This window comes from Belonocnema kinseyi, chromosome 9, assembly GCF_010883055.1.
Source record: "Belonocnema kinseyi isolate 2016_QV_RU_SX_M_011 chromosome 9, B_treatae_v1, whole genome shotgun sequence".
Classification (NCBI taxonomy): Eukaryota; Metazoa; Arthropoda; class Insecta; order Hymenoptera; family Cynipidae; genus Belonocnema; species Belonocnema kinseyi.
This window is the reverse complement of record NC_046665.1, coordinates 124,661,199-124,676,308: the sequence shown is the minus strand read 5'-3', so window position 1 is coordinate 124,676,308 and position 15,110 is coordinate 124,661,199. Positions and strand designations below refer to the sequence as shown.

Genomic DNA, 15,110 nt, shown 5'->3' with positions numbered 1-15,110 from the left:
GGTCGTTACATAACAAGGGGGAGGGGGGACCTATCAATGGCAGGTGGTCGGCGTCGACTTTCCCCGCTGGTGGAAGATCTGTCCGACGTATAAAAAATCTAAAACAAAAAATTAAAATATTTTCTTAATCTATACACTATAGCGCACAAAGTATACTAGAATGAAGAAAAAAAATGAAAAATGAGGAAGTTATGAGATTTTGAAAAAAAATGGATTTTTTCACTCTTTTCTTTTGCTACTTATTATTTTTTTATACAAACAATTTTCAATATTTTTTTATGATTGTAGTCTACTTTCTGCGGACACCTTCTGAGAACATTTCAAAAAAGTTCCATAGCTATTACTCAATTTTTGCGCCTTGTGGGACTTCCACCAACACGGAAAACGTCGTTTTGAGAAAAACGTGTTCAAAGTTTTTCATAAAAAACGCAAAAAATTATGTTGAACTTTTGCGATAAAATTACAGTTATTCATCATTTCGCAAAATTACTTTTTTCCAAGATTCATATGGTTTTCATAGTTCAAGCGGTGAGAAATCACGAATTTGGCATCAGATTTACAAAAATCATTTGTTTAAATAAAGTTCAGAAAATAAGAATAGTTGCGCCTAGTCAGCTATTCCAGGTCCATACGAGCCACCTTCCTCATTCACGTGAAAAACAAGCCTAAAATCGGAACCAGTTTCGCTGCTGCAGCCCCCGCTCTATTCAACGGCCCATAACTTTCGAAATTTTTGATATTTTAACTTGAAATTTTCCAGCTATATTTTCGAAACATATATCTATCCTAAAATGCAAAAAGAAAAAAAAAAACGATTTTTTTGACCCAACAAAGTAGGAACCCCCCTTAAATTTATATGGCTCAATGAGAATGCTCTATTTCTGCGTTTCGTGCGAGCGTTTATATCTGTAAGTCAAAATAGGCGTCAGGTTTAAGTTAAGATTAAGTCAATGTCTTCTTGAAATCGCTCGTTTAATTTGACATACTGAATATCAAATATTCATACATTTTATGATAAATAGTTCCAATTCGCCAGTTGAAAACCACTATATTAATTTGTGAAAGGTATACCTTGTTTCCGTGTTTTGATGTTGTAGAATACTAAAGTTTCAAACATTTTTATCATTTTTTCAAATGGCAAGTCTCTCAGTGTAGAATTTTTCCAGAATTTCCTGTACAATATAAGAATCATCTGCAATTATTACCCAAAGACGGAAATGCATGAATGTAAGTAATATCCTAAAACATACCATCTTCCGTGAAAGTGTGCTTCATTTATAATAGCAACATACCATCCGGGATCCAGGAAATTCTAAACCAGAAAAAAAGTGAAAACACCAAATGGGAAAACTGCGGGCGAAGAAAGTATGTAGTTGGTAATAGCAGAAAAAGACGAGTAACGACTTTAGCAACCAGATCATCTGGTATTCGCTAAAAATGCAGATTCTCGACATTCTTGCACGTGACTCGAAAGATCAATGTGCCGATTGTTTGTCCACACCTTCGGATGCACCCGGTGACTTTTCGTCTCAACTTGCGTCTTGCGATCGAAGAACGCCCGAACACGAACCTAGAAATAAGAGAGTGGATGTAAAGTCAGTAAAGTTAAAGTAAAGGTATACATAAAGTATTATACCCTCGGCCTCGGGTGATGTAGGCTTGTAGTCTTGAAGTCTGTAGTGTCTATAGAGCCTCTCCTCATTCTGGTGCGCCTTTTGCCTGGTCCCTCCATTCCTTCCACTCCTAGAGTGGTGGCCGCATACCTGCTTACGATGCAGTGTACGCCTGTCCATTGCCTCGCAGACACCGGTTCTTTTTCAAAACGAGTTGAGTGCGCGGCGCCAGTCCCGAAGAAAATCCCGACCGGGCCAAGGTTTCGTCCTCAGACGATGTGGCCATCTTTCTCCTCTTTAAATCTTTCCTCTTATCGTTTATTTGTGAGATGATAGTTTTCTATTCTTGGTGAACACGTGTTTCGCAACAAGTTACAATGACGTGATATTTGTGCCAAAAAAGTGAAGGATTCGGATTAACGTATGAGAGGTAAACCTTTTGGAATTTACTGATCTAATATTATCTTCCCGATCCATATTGAACGGCTGGAGTTTTAAGGGACCGTACTTACATCACGTAAAAGTTCAAAGGGAGGGAAGGGTCGAGAGATTTTGTCATGTTTTTTTATGGAAGGGGGATAATTTTTGGAGATTCGTGAATGAAACAAAAAACTTACATTAATTGCACAGAAGTGTATTATGAATTCAACTTAACGCGCCAAAGAAACCTTTTGAGTGGAAAATGAACCTAGCTAACAACGATATTTAAAAAGCCAGGGAATTTTATTGTTCAGTAAAAAGTAAGGAATTGAAACAAAGTCTTGCAAAAGTCGGGGGATTTCTATAACTTTTAATAACTATCAAGCAAAATAAATTTTTCTATTTCAATTTGAAATTGTGTTATTCCGTTTATATAATTTTCTGGGTCAAAAATATTATGAGTTTTGTTTTTTTAGAAAATTCAACTATTTCTTAAAAAATTAACTCATTTAAAATTCATATTATGGTATTCAAAAGTGAACTAAACTCTTTTTTTTCATGAGAATTTAACTCTTTTTTTTCTTAATTTATCTCTTTAATTTGGAAGTTCATCTATTTTATTAGAAACTTCATCTGTCTTGGATAAAAATGCATCTGTTTGGTTAGAAAATCCAAAATTTTGTTGAAAAGTCATCCTTTCCGGTTGAAAATTCAACAATTTTTTTGAAAATTTATGTGTTTAAAATTCATATTTTGCTTTTGAAAATTCAACTGAAATCTTTATTAGGTAAAGATTTAAATTTATTTTAAAATTATCTTTTCCATTTAAAAATTCATCTGTTTTAGTAGATTTTTCATCTTCCTTTAATAAAAATGCAACTTTTTGGTAGAAAATTCAACTATTTTTTTTAGTGTTATTATTTAAACAATTCATTCATTTTAGTAGAAACTGCATCTTTTTTAGATAAAAATGCAATTGTTAGGTTAAAAATTACAGAAATTTGGTAAAAAGTCCTTCGTTTCGGTTTGCAAATTCAGCTATTTTTTTTTTTTAATTTACTTGTGGGATAAAAAGACATCTCTTTATTTAAAAATTCAACAATTCTGTTGAAAATTTATCCCTTTCGGTTGAAAATTCGACTGTCTTGTTGAAATTACGTATTTTCGGCTTAAAAATTCGACTATATTTGTGAGAAATTTACTTCTTGTTTAAAACTCATATTTTAATATTGAAAAGTGAAACTAAATCCTTTTTTGTATACAAATTTAAACACATTTTTTAGAAATTTGTCTTTTCAACTTAAAAATGTATGTTTTAATAAAAATTTCATCTTTCTTGGTTAAAAATGCCGAAAATTCATATTTTTATTTAAAAATTCATCTTTTTGATTACAAATTTAACTATTCGATTGAAAATTATGTTTTATTTCTGAAAATTTAATTTATTTACAGAAAATTCGCCTCTTGGCTTGAAGATTCAATAATTTCGATAATTTTTTTTTTCTTTCATAAATGAAAAACCTTTCTTTGTCGAAATTTTTTTTTTTTTTTTGGGTTTGCAAAATTATTCTAAACAAATGAAATTTCATCTCTTTTGCTAGAAATATCAACTTTTACATTTTTTGTTGAGAATTCATCTTATTAGTTCGAAAATGTAATTATTTTTCGAAAATTTATTTATTTTATGGAAAATTCAAGTATTTTGTTAAACAATCATCTTTTATGGAAAAAAGTAATTTTTCCTTGTAAATAAATAAGTTACGAAATTTTTGTTATTTGAAATATTTATTTATTCCTTTTAAAAAGATCCGACCTTAAAAATATTACAAGATTTAAATGCTGGTATATGAATTTTGATGGTCAGGAAAAATGAAAAATTCTTCAAAGAAAAATATCGAGAATTAAAAAAATTAAATGTTCACCTTGTAAAGCTTTATAAAAAATCGAATTGATCCAACTGTTAAATTTGTTTGAAGTTTCATAATCATGTATATTCATAAGGCTTTAATGCCAATGAAAAAATCCTGCAACCATATTTGAAACAAAATATAAAAATTCCAAAGTACCAAAATTTGAATAAATTAAAGTCATTCATCTTCAGAAATAAAAGAATCACCCTAATAAAACGATATCACTTACAAGTAGTTTGACCAATTGCAATTGTAAATAAACCTCAGCCAAAAGTATACTCCGGGTATAATACACCCAGTCTAGGCTGAGAGGGTTAAATTCGATTTAAATAAAAAGCAAAAATAGACTAAAATTAATAGATAAAATCAATTTTAGAGATTAAATGCTTTCGTAGAGGTTTCGCTTGGAACAAGTTTTACGTCCGGTTTAATGTAGAGTTGATACTACAAGTACTTTGTAGGGCGTGCTGTTGCGTGATAATGGATCTTAACCTAGTATATCATGCAAATTTTATATCACGGATAAAATTATCGACTAGGGTATATAATTTTTGTACTTTCGATATTACTGATCTTTTATGCCATAAATCATAGATCGTGATTTAAGGAAGGGCTTTGCAATTTCTTTGTAATTGTACCAGAGAAAATTGACAAAAAATAATTAAGGTTTTTTCTATAATAAACAGTTATCTGATTTGTAAGAGCAGAACTGAACATTTATTAATAATCTTATTAAATAATTATTCATATAATTACCAACTAATCGGGTAATTTGGGAAATTTAGAGTAAATTTTTGTTTTCCTAAATTAAAATTGTTTAAATTATAACTGATTCTTTTTACAATTTTTTAAAGAACATTTTTTTCAAGCCTCCTTGCGCAATTTTCTTTTACAATTTGTGTTTGTTTTTAAAAGTTTATTTTGGTTTTAAAAGTGTATTTCCATAAACTATCTAATTAATAAACTAATTTACGAATTTTTGAATTGAGCCTACCAGTCGGAAATTACCCTGTTTGACGTTATTTGGATTTTTCAAATAACAGTTCTGAATCTAAAAATAAATTCTCATTTTTCTTTACTCTTTTCTAATTTCGTCGAGAGATTTTTTTTAGGACATTTTTTTTCCTTATTGATGATCTTTTCCATTAGAATAGGACCATTTTATGGTGGTTGCACGATCTAAGTTAATAATTTTCAAAATTGCATAATTTTTTTTTATTTTAATCGTGTAAAATTGCAAATGTTTTATCAAAAACTGACACTCATATTGAGACAGTTTTCGTTTCAATATTCAAAAATTAAGATTTCTAAATTCGAACTTTACTCTTTTTAAAGAAATAGTTCAATTTTTTGTAAAGCTTTTAGGAATGAACGGGACGACTGAAAAATAAAAAAATAAATAAAATTCCCAACACTGTGAAATTCCTGAGTAATAAAATTGCCGAAAAATAAAAATACGGAATTGAAAAATTCCCAAATATTAAAATTCGGAAATAATAAAATTTCCGAAAAATAAAAATACCTAATTGGAAAATTCCCGAATAATATAATTCTTGAACAATGAAATTCACGAAACTGTAAAATTCCTGAATAATAAAATTCACGGCAGTTTATAATTTTACCGAATTGGAAAATTCTCGAAATTAAACATTAAAAATTATTTGTAAAATAATACTTCATTATTGTATTTATAATAAATACAATATATCTATAAAAATTGTAATTGTTTAATTTTGATATTTTATAATTAAGAAATTTTCTGTCAAGAATCTTATTTTTTGGGAATTGAACAATTCGGTAATATTATAAATTGTCGTGAATTTTATTTTTCGGAAATTTTCCAATTCGGTTATTTTATCATTCGCTAATCTTAAGATCCGGAAATTTTCCAATTTAGTATTTTTATTTTTCAACAATTTTATTATTCGCGAATTTTATTATTTGGCAATTTTCTAATTCGGGAATTTTACACTGTCGGTAATTTTATTTTTCGAGATTTTTCAGTCGTCCTGAATAAACGCTTCTGAAAATGAATTTACAAATTTTTTAAACGTCTTAACATGGAACTCTTCTATAAGAAAAACGTTTTTTGATTCAAACAAATTTTATTTGCATTGAAAAAAAAAGTTTATTTAATTAAACGAAATTTTTTTATTTTATTCGAATAAATTTTTCTTCTGATCAAACCAATTTTTTTGATTCAATCAAATCAATTTCTTGTGTAGCTGAATATTTATAGTTTAGAGTGAAGTAAAGATATTTTCTTTTACACTTTATTGAATTATATAAAAATGTTTAAAAATTGTTAAATTTATTAGTCCATTCAGAAAAAAATTGGTTTCTTTTAATCATAAGAAATCAAACAAACTTTTTTTTATTTAAACAAAACATTTTTTTCAATCTGTATTGAATTCGTGACGGACTTTTTGTTTTCAATTAGTAGTATTTCTGAACATAAAATATTCTTTCTATCAAAATTAATGACACTAAGTTCAAAAATAATAATAAGCGAGATAAAGAACTAGGTCCTTCAACATTTTTTTTTTCAAATCTACTGATAAATATTTAACGTTTCACCATAATTATAATTGCAAATTAAATTAAATAATTGCAATTTTATTTCTTACAACTGAATTTACTCAATGAACATAAATTTTGTGTAATTAGATTTTTACATCTTAAATTATATTTAATAATTTTCAATGTTTAATTAATTTAAATATGAAAAATAAACTCAGAAGCCATAAAATTAATGAAAACCGGTTTTATTACCGAATGGCATTAAGGCAGTTGTCGTACCAAAAGTCAGATACCTGAAAAAATAGTTATTCTATGAATTTATGAATAAAAACATTATAACTGATGCATTTCAAATTAGAAACATTATTTTTTATGAAAAATGTTAAAATTGACAACAAAAAAGCATTCATTTACATTCATCTACAACTCTAATGTTTCAAATTTTAGAAATAAATAAATAATCTGAAAATATAATTATTTGTTTAAAAATTTTTGCTCACGATTTAGAGGCATAGAAAAAGCCACAGAAGCCATAAGAAATCAAGAAGATTGATTTTCTACTAGAAAAAACGAATGGTCAACAAAACATAGATTTTCAATCAAGAAGATTTTTTTTTTATCAAGAAAGATGAATTTTCAACAAAATGTATACACTTTTAACTAAAAAGTTAAATTTTCAATCCAGATGATTAACTTTTTATTAATGAAAATAAATTTTATCCCGGATAGTTGAATTTTTAAACTAAAAAGATTAATTTTTATTTAAAAAATACAAAAGTTAAATCTTCATTACAAAATTTTTTAAAATAAAATAAATGAATCTTTTGCAAAAAGTTGAAGTTTTTACGAAACGTTCTTTACAATTCTACCTTTTTCCAATTTTAAAAATAAATAATCTTAAAATATAATAATTTGTTTAAAAAATAAATTCATAACACAAACAAAATTTTCTTACAATTTCAGTCGCAGAAAAATTTATTTTCAAAATTGGAAACAGTAGACTTGTAGAGAATGTTTTCCCTGAAAAAATAAGCCTTCAATTATTAAAACGCAAAAATTCGTAAAAAGCTCTGAACTTTTGTCGCCTCTATTTGTTTATTAATAATTTTTCTACTCAAAGTATGGAAAAACTGAAATTTTGTACATAACTATTTGTTGCGTTTTAATAACTGATTAGGTAAACTTTATATTGTCTTAAATGAATGTTTAGAGACTTATGGAATACAAATTATTTATTCATTATTCTATTCATTTGTTATAAACAAATTTTGTGAAAAAATTAGCAAATGGTCTTGTTATCGGTGAAAAAATGCTCTGTTTACTAAAAGTGCTTCATATTATTGTAGGAATGACATTTAGTTACAAAAATAATTGAAAAATTCATAACAACCATTGTTATAAACAATTCTTTTGAGAAAGTATTAAAATTTGAGATTTTTTCAAGTGATAATTTTCTTCAATCGCCAGAACGACTTTAGGTATTCCTTAAAACAATGAATATTGATTATTATTCGAAAAAATATAACAATTTAAATTTTTATAAACAAATTCAAAACGTGGACCCTTTCGCATCGAAAAAAAAATTTTGCACTGGAAATGTTTTAAGTTTTTGGACGAATGACTGCTGGTCACAAAAATATTTCAGAAGTTAACAATAACCATTGTTATAAATAATTCACGTAACAGAATATTTTAATTTAAAATCTATCAAATTTTAATTTTCTTTAATCGCTAGAATTGATACGGATATTCCTAAGAAAATGTATCTTTCATAATATTCAGTCAAATATAAAAAATTAAATGTTTATAAACAATTTAGATAAACGAATTCCAAATGTTGACAATTTCACTTGGAAAAATTCGCGTTTTCAATCGCAGCAGATTGAGAAGGAATCATATAAATATTCATTTAAATACATTTTAACACATATTATCGAAGGTATATAATTTTCAGACATATGTTATCCATTTTGGCCACCAAAGAAAATTTAAATTTAATCAAACTTTAAGTTTAAACATTTTTTTACAAGAATTGTTAATAACAGTAGTTATTGTTAACTTTTCTAATATTTTTGTGATTAGCAGTCATTCGTCCAATAACTTAAAATATTTCCAGTTCCAAAACAATTGTTTCTATGCGATAGGGCCAAAATTTTGAATTTTTTTATTTAATTTGTTTACAAAAATTTAAATTGCTATACTTTATCAAATATTATTAAAGATTTATTATATTAAGAAATACCTGAAGTCGTTCTGGCGATTGAAGGAAATTATCATTTGAAAAAATCTCAAATTTTATTATTTTGCCACAAGAATTGTTAATAACAATGGTTATTATAAACTTTTAAATTATTTTTGTGATTCAATGTCATTTTTACATTAATATGAAGCATTTTTAGCAAAGAAATAAATAATTGTGTTACCTATAATAAGACTATTTGTCAATATTTTCATCAAATTGGTTTATAACCAATAAATGGAATAATTAACAAATTATGTGTATTTTATGAGTCCATAAATATTCATTTAAGACAATATAAAGTTTCCCTGATCAGTTATCAAAGCAGGAAAAATTTTATGTACAACATTTCTGTTTTTCCATAATTTGGGTGAAAAAATTTTAATAAACAAATAGAGGAGACAAAAGTTCAAAGCGTGAACTTTTTACAATTTAATTAACTTTAATTTTAAAAAAATTCCAAATCGAACTAAAATTAAAGGCTCTGGACAAATTTGAACGAAAAAAGTGCATTTCCTTCCACGGTACGACGGCCAGAAAAAATCAAATTGCAAAAAACATGGTTAAAATTAATGTCTTTTTTTTCGTGAATTTTAACATTTTTTATAAAAAAATTTTTTTCATTAGAAATGACATCAGTTATAATATTTTGATTCTAAAAATCATAGAAAAACTATTATTTCAGATATCTGACATTTTGCACCACAATAACCTTAAACTCAGGAAAATTTAAAAACAAATGATAACACTGAAACTATAATTGGAAACGATAAAAAAAACTTTATTTTATTATTCCGTATTTAATTTTTACAAAATAAGAATATTTAACAATCAGATCATAGGCTTTCTTTTGAAAGATATAACGCCATTTTTTAATCAAGTTACCTGATGACATATGGTGACAAAAATACACAATAAAACCCTACAATTTATTAATAAACAATTGATAACTAATAAATAAGGAAACTATTCTGTAAATTTAGAACACATTTATATACCAAGTGTGTCAATAATTTTCCAAGTGTGAATCACCCTCATTCGATATGAAAAAAAAAGGGTAAAGAGTATAGAAGAAATGAAAGCTCGTCGGTCATTCATGGGTTATCATATCCGGGCTGACGTGCACCGAGAATTCCACGCGCGTAACGTAATACGGGGGTAACGGTTTTTTCCTACGATTAACAGTCTAGGACGCAAGACTGGCAAGACCAGTTGAAACAGTTACTTACACGTACCTGTGTTTGCTTTTAGCGTGCCCGACTTGCGGATGCTGCAAAAACGTCCCGGTATGCGCCCTGTATAATTTTCCTAAACGTAACGGGTACGTGTTAGGAATTATTTAGTAAAATTTTATTTACCTGGGAAAGCCTGAGATGTTTTTGAGACAGGTAGTATGCGCATCCTGGACATATTTTGTTGGCCCAAAACGAGTCAGCGAGTCTTGACCTCGGTGACTTCAATGCCCGCAAGAGGCAGGCTTCCTAAACTGCCTCTTCATACTCGAAGTGAGAGGAAGTTCAAAGTCTTTCGAAAACGAGACGATAATTTCTCGTTCTTCGATTGTTTTCGTGAAAATTTTGAAATTTTTGAATTTTGAATTTTCTATCTTTATTAATAATAACTACATTATTGAAATTTCGCGGGAAAATGTTCGCAGAAAATGTTGAAATATCGCACTCCACGAGGATTCGAACCCTACTTAAAATACCTCCCGTGTAGAAATATAAACGTGGGCCTGGTAAGGCACTGACCAGTTTTCCCTAGTTTTGGTGTGGCCCTGGTCGGGTTAACTGGCAAGGGCCATACATGGCGTGCAACGCTTTTTCAGATTTTTGCCCTACATATGGCAAACTTGTCAGGGCCCGTTCAGTTTTTCTTAGCTATGCCCTATTTTTCTAAATTACCATAGTAATAAACAAAAACTAGTTTTTGAAAACAAAATTTATTTTATTTAGTATAATGCCACTGAAAATACATATTCCCGTGCGAAGTAAGTTTCACTTATTTAACAAGGGATTTAACACTTGTTGTTTCTAAGTACTTAAAACGCTTTAAAACGACCCAAAAGTAATGAATAATAAAGAAATGTTGCATGTACAAAAATTCTTTAATAACATCAATGACAAAAAATAATGTTCTGCTATACGAAAAAAATGTGATCTGCTTAAAAACGATCTAAAGCTTATAAAAAATTAATAACTTTTAAGTTGAAAACGCTTTAATAACCTCATTGAATAATAAATAGTTTCTGATTTTTAAAAACCTCTGTAAAACGCAAAGTTTTCGATTTATTTAATTCTTTTATAGTACTTTTTAATTCAGTTTTTAATTTAAAATAACAATTCCAAACAAAAATAATTTAAAATATGTAAAAAAAAGAATTGATAGCTAGTTCAAATATTACCCATTTAAAAAAGTGCTTGATATTTTATTTTTATTTCAGGTATAAAATACTTCGAAATCAGAAGAAAAAAGAATTCTGTAAAAAAACGTTTGGTGCAAGAACTTGCAGGTTAAAAGTGAAAGGGTCTCACGGAGGTCGTATGGAAAATATTTATTTGCTTTCTTCTTGCATTCTCAATTCTTTTATTTGAAAAAATTCTAATTGTCAATTTTTTAATTATTCTTTCATGAAATGAAATGCATTCTTAATAAACTTTTTAAAAATGTTATTGAATTCTTTTTCCTTAAATATTATGCTTTATAAACGCCTAAAATTTTTTTAAATTATCAAGAAAATGTAATAATTGTATTTTTAAGCATTTTTTAAAGTTTATAATTTTATTTTATGCTGTCATATGTTTACTTTTTATTATTTACAAAAATGTTTTACGGTTAAAAAAAATTCGAAATGATTTAATTTTAAGTAGATTAATACATACAAATAATCAGCGAAAAAAATTAAAGACGCAGTACATTTATAACCTTTTAATAATTTTAGGAATGAAATTACTTTCGAGTCTTGCATAATTATTAAAAAATTAATAACACTTTTTTTAAATCTATTTTATTTGAAATTTTTAAATTCTTACCCACAAAAACTTACCGACGCAATAAACTTATAATTTTTTAAATAGTCTTATGAGTGATTTGATTTGTGTGTCAGCGTAAAGTTGGTAGTTTATCAAAGTTGCAAATTCCTATCTATATTTTCATGAATAAAATTGATTAGGTGCACCAATGTTTTGAATTTTATAAATATTATTGAATTTTAAAATAATTGTTAGCGGCGAAGAGAACCAACTTCATATCATGTCAACTTAATAAGATACTTTTGCAGTAAGAAGTAAATTAATTTAGACCAATATATTAATTTTCATAATATGTGTGCGATGTCTATTGTATCAAGTTTATAGTTTTTATATTGAAAAGACTGATGTGATTCTATTTTGATGACATAGTTATCTTCAAAGTAAATCTGACATTCGTTTCAAATAAATAATTATTTGAAGGAAAATATTCAAGCATTATTTTTAGAGAAATTATTTCTTCGCTGAATACATTCATTTTCTCGTCTCAAGAACATGAACATTGTTTCAATTAAAATAGTAGTCAAAATAAGTATATGAATTTACTTGGATCAAGAATTTTGTTAGAGTTTTAGTTACTTATCATGAGAATATAATATTCTTAATTCAATATTTTATTAAACTTGACGCAAATAAGTATAATGAAACAAATTAACTCAATAATTTTTTACATAGAGTAAATATATTCTCGATTCAAATAGTTGTCCTGATTCTATTCTTTTCTTGATTCAAGAAAATCGGTCCCTTGTAAAAAGAAAATCCTTGCTTCTTTCAAGTTTTGTTTTGTTTTTTTTTTTTTGTTTTGTTTGTTTTGTTTTGTTTTGTTTTGTTTTGTTTTGTTTTGTTTTGTTTTGTTTTGTTTTGTTTTGTTTTGTTTTGTTTTGTTTTGTTTTGTTTTGTTTTGTTTTGTTTTGTTTTGTTTTGTTTTGTTTTGTTTTGTTTTGTTTTGTTTTGTTTTGTTTTGTTTTGTTTTGTTTTGTTTTGTTTTGTTAATCTTATTCAAAATCCTTAATATTATTTCAATCGAGTTGAAACTCAAGATTTCTTTTCACAATTAGCCATAAAAATGACTTTTGCGAGTTTTTTGCACTAATTATGACCTTTGCATTTTCTTTAATAAAATCGTTTCCGGCACATGAACAATTTATTATTGTTTTAGCAATTTTCTCTTAGAAAAATGCTACAAAATTGCATTTAAAAAAATTCAATTTTAGTCAAATTATTAATTAAAATAAGCTAAGTAATTAATTATAGTCAATAAAATTAATAATTTAAACAATTTATTATTATTAATAAGATTACATTTGAATAACGCTACAAAAATGCGGTTTTTCGGAAATTTTTGGTAATAACTTAAAGAGCCAGTGCAACATTATAATTCGCTTATTTCAAAATAAATGATTACTTTTAAGTTCAATATAAAAAATCTTACATACTTCAATGTTTTTATATCGTAATGCGTTTGATAATCTGATTTTTATATTCTCAAATTTCAGTTTAAGAGGTGATATATACGAGTTTATTATTTTTTCATTTAAAAATCTCTTTTATTTAAGAATAATACAAATAAATTATATGAGCCCAATCGGGGCCAGACTGGGTAATCTCTAGGGGCTGAATTTGGGCCCCAATCGGGTATCGCGTTTAATTTCGAGTCTGGCCCCATCTAGATAGCCCGATTTGGGCCAAATTCTGCCCGGACTGGCCCCGATCAGATCCATATTGTAATTTCTGCGCGGTTAGTAATTCAGTAATCAATGTAAGTTAACAAAAAAGTTGTTTAAACAATATAATATTGTTTTTAACTATCCTTTCTTAGACAAGTTCTAGAAAAAGGCGATTTTTTCTAAAATCTTTAACATTGCATCGCTTTTTTATTTATGATGAAATAAGAAGTCAACCACATCAAAAATGATTTATAAAATAGTATTGTTGTATTCAATATGATCAGGTTAGAAAATTTAAAGCATATTTTAAATATCTGTTTTATTTCGGAAAAATATATTCACAAAAAAAGATAGAGATTATTTTACATGTAGTTTTCTCTAAAGTTTATTTATTAATTGCTACTTACTAACCAGGCGAAGCAAGGTTGAAAAATTTATTTTAAAAAAACATAATTTTCTAGCACTTATCTAAGAAAATATATTTATAAACAATATTAAATTGTTTAAACAATTTTTTTGTTTACTTTCATTAATTATAAGTGAAAAAGGACAGATAGGTAAATATTTCAGAAAAACCGCAACTTTCAACAGAGTCATTTTTACACAGCCTAAAAGATGAATTTTAAACTATAATGATAATTATTTTACTGAAATGGTTGATTTTTTAACCGAAAATAAGATTAAATTTAAAAAAATATAATTTTGAACAAAAAAAATCTATTTTTCACCAAATATGGGGATTTTCAATGAAATAGTTGAATTTTTTATTAAAAAAGGCAAACTTTCATCCAAATTGTTAAAATTTGAACTATAAAATATCAATTTTCAACCAAAAATGAAACAATTACATTTTCAGTTGAAGAAATTAATTTCGAACCAAACTGATGAATTTTTGACTATAATTATGAATGTTTGACTGGCATAGTTGAATAATAGTTACATTTTCAGTTTAAAAAAGAAAATATTTTCAAACCGAAAAAGAAACAAATTATTAACAAAATAGTTAAATTTTCGGCAAAAATTTCTTTTCTTTCGAAGAAAAAACAAGTTTTCTTTCAAATGGCTCATGTTAAAAAAAATGAATTTTTAATCAAAATGATGGATCGTCAATCAAAAAAATTAATTTTCTATAAAAGAGTTTAACTTGCAGCCAATGAAGATTAACTTGCAGAGAAAAAGATAATTTTCTACCACAAAAATCGATTAAAAACAATGTAGATTCGCAACGAAATAGTTGAATTTAAATTTTCAATGAAAAAAGACAAATTCGATTTTTCTAAATAAATAAAAAATAAATACAAGAAATGGTTATTTGGACCAACTATTTAGTTATCAAGATATGGTGATGCTATTTTTTATTTGGGACCACCATTTCCTTAGTTGTGGGGACTAATTAAATAGCTGCTGCAACTAATGGAATGGATGTGCCAACTAATAAGATACCAGTGATGCATCTTACTAACTAAATTGTGGTTCTAACTAAACTTTTTTTTCAATATAGCTATTGATTAAAATATGGTGGTCGCAGAACTTAATTTCAGAAGGTTCTGATTTTTCTCTCACCAACTTTTCATTTTTCCTGACGAAAAATATTCAAAAAGCGGAATTTTAATTTTTCAACATTTTTAACATGGACTCTTTCATAAATTCAATTCGAGAGGATGAATTAACAAAGCAGTTTAATTTTCTGCCAAAAAAGATAACATTTCAAC

General features: G+C 26.8%; 1 protein-coding gene across 1 annotated transcript in view; it reads left to right on the top strand.

Annotated features, from left to right (window-relative positions):
- Positions 1-1,931: 1,931 nt before the first annotated feature.
- The window catches only part of LOC117179859 (cadherin-23), an 84,400-nt gene continuing 71,221 nt past the window's right edge, over positions 1,932-15,110 (top strand). Inside the window, exon 1 of the mRNA XM_033372014.1 lies at positions 1,932-2,043. The gene's annotated coding sequence lies outside the window, so the exon portion shown is untranslated. The remainder of the gene's footprint in view (positions 2,044-15,110) is intronic.